Source organism: Orbicella franksi, chromosome 14, assembly GCF_964199315.1.
Source record: "Orbicella franksi chromosome 14, jaOrbFran1.1, whole genome shotgun sequence".
In the NCBI taxonomy this organism is placed as follows: Eukaryota; Metazoa; Cnidaria; class Anthozoa; order Scleractinia; family Merulinidae; genus Orbicella; species Orbicella franksi.
Genome location: NC_138158.1, coordinates 1720977 through 1724482, shown reverse-complemented (window position 1 = coordinate 1724482; position 3506 = coordinate 1720977). Strand labels below are relative to the sequence as shown.

The window sequence follows — 3506 nt, the reverse complement described above, 5'->3', positions numbered from 1 at the left end:
AAGCATTCAATGTTATATTGTTTGGAAAATAGCGAAAGCATTCCTAAAAAGTTATTACCGTGTGAAAATCCATAGTTATGCGTGCTTCTAAGTAAGTCTTGATACGTAAACCATATTACATTTGTGTTGTTTAGTTCTGCATGTGCGCAAATGATATTTTCCGGTTGCGTGTGGGGTTAGAAAGCTAGTGATTGCAGCAGTTGTATAAAATCAAAAAGGGAAACAAATTGGTAGTGTACTTCTAGCGGGGGAATTGGCAGCAGGAGATTCTGTAGTGAATTGGAAGACAACTTCAGCCCGCCGGGAAATACGCAGTCGTTTCGGTGGGAAACTGGGAAATGGAAACAGTCCTTTCCACCATTCCCGCCCCAGACCTTCGCGTTCTGGACTAGGTATATAAGACACGAAGCCATCAGGCATGCGCAAAAGAGAGTAGCTCTGGAGTCGAGAATGTCCTTTCCAATGGAAGGTTTTCAAATGTTGTCAAATGGTACACACTCATCCCTTCTCATTTTGTTTGCTGGTTTTCTACACAGATGGTAAGCGCTCAAGATATCTAAAGTCCCTTCTTATACCGAGCAAGTTTCAAACCCACTGAGAAATAACGATTTCACTGTAACCGTCTGGGAATCCGTGAAACTTAAGAACTGGACTTGAATAAGTCGTAAAAGAAACTTCAATCATAAATCTTTTATTTTTTTTTTTCACTCGTTTCCTCTCATTGCAGATTATGCGCATGCTTTTTGTGCTCCGTTCCCATTCCGCTGACCGTTATGACCCAGACGGTGGGCTAGACGCCTGTGCCCTAGCTGCAAAACAAAATGCAAAATCATTTTATTTAACTGATAATCAATAACTGTCTCTATTAGTTCGAACTTTAATCAGCTTACAGCATTATACAGCCAACTTTCCTTGAAACTCTTATTACTCCGATACTGCTTTATTTACTCAGTTAATGTTATAAAATTAATCTTTGGCCACCAACTTTCCTACAGATAGATGAAAAACGCGAAACCAATACACAGTGGAAATCAAAAGAAAAAAATAGGACTTGAATTAAGTAGGAATATCAATTCTATCTTCGAAGTGGTGTCATAATTTTTTTTGATCAATACTTTCATGGTATAATTCAGACCGCTAGCTAGGAAAATTTAAACCCAAATTGGCTGTATTCGAAAAGTGAAGCGTGTTCCCATAACAACTTGAGTCTAGGGAGCCAACAACAAGGGGGTCGGGTGGTAGCTCTCGCAAGGTCTCGTACGAATGGCTTGATACCCTTTGAGAGGACAATAGACAAAACAACAGAAACAATGCCCCTAGCCTCAAAACAATAACAGCTGCTAACAAGGAAAAGAGTATTACAAGCTTACGAGAGCTAAAACACTTGTGACAACAAAAACAAAAAGGAAATACTATTTTGACTAGTTTCAAGTCAGCTGATCTGACCTACCTCGATAATTATTTAGATTAAATGCGGTACTCTTTTCATTGAACACTGCAGTTGCTGTCTCCTTTCCCTTTGTAACCTTTGCCTGATACACAAGCAAAACAAATATTACTCGGCGACCCTTGGAATCAGTAAAACTGGGTAGAGGCAAGAGAAAAGTTTCAGTTTAGTGCTAGTAGATCATGCAGCGGGCCATTTTCTTTGGTTTTAAATTACCACGCTAAATGAGTAGTTGGCTTAAAATAGCGAAGCGACAATTTCTGGTCCGGGGGATCTTTTGCGGTACAATTTGGGGATGATTTGCAGTTCCGGGATCATTTGCAGGCCTGTATAACTCGTTCGCGCAGATTTTCCCACGCTTCGGGCCGACTTCATGCATTTGCTTCGAGTGTTGATTGGTTAATTGGACTGGCTACCTCCTTCATGGTTGGTCAGAGGGATGTCATCGGTTTTGGTTTTACAACACACAATTGAAAACCGCTCTAAGCAACCTTTGTAGGGGCAAATTACTTCAAGTGCCAGTGCCTGAACTTTTTGAACTACGTCTCTAAAGATACTTTTACCGGAAATATCACTGTACCTCTTTAAGAGTCCAATCAACTCTTGTCGCTGTTCTTACCCGAATCCATTCCATAATACCCACGTTAATATCCCTGAAACTGCCTTTGATGACGAGTTGGTTACTAAAGGGAGTAAACAAGAGAAAATTGGCGATAAGAACCGATTTTTATAGATTTTTCCTCCCTGTAACCGTACGGGAGATAAATTTGACGAGAGCTATCATCGGTAGTCCCAGTTCTCGATCCCAGTGCTACTCGTTTTAAAATTGCCGACCACATGAACAAAAGAAACGGAGGCACGGGGGACGAGAAAGAGGACCAGAATCGCATTTTGTGGGCGCTGCTGGAATTCTTTTTACATCAATAAATAGATAATAAATAAATAAATAAATAAATAAATAAATAAATAAAGAGAGAAATTAATTAATTGACTACTTCCCCGATGGTGCTTTTCAGGGCCAAAGAAACCAAATGATGAAACAAATAATGCAAATGAACATAACATAGTTGAAAATCCCAACTGGAAGGAGGCAGAACACTTGGCTATTTACAAGCGTTGCCGAAGAGTTGAACTAGGGTCTACTGAAAAACAAATCCAGCTTAGTGGTCAGAGCGCCCTAACCACTCCGCCATGCCGTCTCCCCCTTCTTCACCTATAAAAGGTATCAGTTCTCTCTGATTCCAAACGTATTGTGCTCCCAGCTGCCAGGATAAACATTGATCAATTTATTCAACATGCTAAGCTATACCAGCCCCCCCCCCCCCTCCAGCCCCCCGACCGGGGCCCGCCATTTCGGCTGAAGACATGATGAACATTTCATACCTCTCTGTTGCTTTGTTGGTCAAGTATTTGAATTTAGTTTCTTTGCCATCTTCTCCTTCAATCACAACAGCCATTGACAAAATACTTTTAGTCTCTGTGTCCGATCCGTAAACTTTGACCGGGTAGGAAACTGTTGAAATAAACAGAATCAACATGAAAGGAGCATGCAATGAAATAAGACAGGCTCCACATGCATTTTTTCTAGAATGAAACGTACATATATGCATGGGTAATCGTAGACATGGAACTTCGAGTGTTCACCTCGATATCTCACGAGAGAGCTGCACTCACTCGTGAGACATAAAGTTGAACACGAGAATAGAAATTCCATATCTACAAGCAACCATGTATTACTTTGTTTATTATATAAACGTAAAAATAACGACGTTTTTGACGATTTTTAGAAGATTTCCGACCAGTTTCCGAAAATTTTCTCCAAATGATTCCTAAGCCCACGCACGTTTCCGAAGACATTTTCCGAAAATTTCCGAAGATTACTGAAACTGCAGAAGACTTTCGAGGAACATCTGAAGATGTTTCGATCAACACCAACAAATTTAAGTACAGTGAAAGGGTCGAGCATGCCTTGATATCAAACATCACGTCATTGATATCATTACAGTTAAATTATCGTAGGTTTACACACGTGTTCAATTTCGGCTTTTCTCAGGGCCGG

The 3506-nt window shown here is 40.4% G+C and overlaps 1 long non-coding RNA gene across 1 annotated transcript; it reads right to left on the bottom strand.

Moving 5' to 3' along the window:
• Positions 1-713: 713 nt before the first annotated feature.
• LOC145467823 (uncharacterized) lies at positions 714-2933 on the bottom strand. The gene is made up of 4 exons (XR_014042119.1): positions 2831-2933; positions 2028-2130; positions 1451-1532; positions 714-809 (listed from the first exon to the last, which is right to left on the bottom strand). It is a non-coding gene; the product is annotated as an uncharacterized LOC145467823 (long non-coding RNA).
• Positions 2934-3506: the final 573 nt, after the last annotated feature.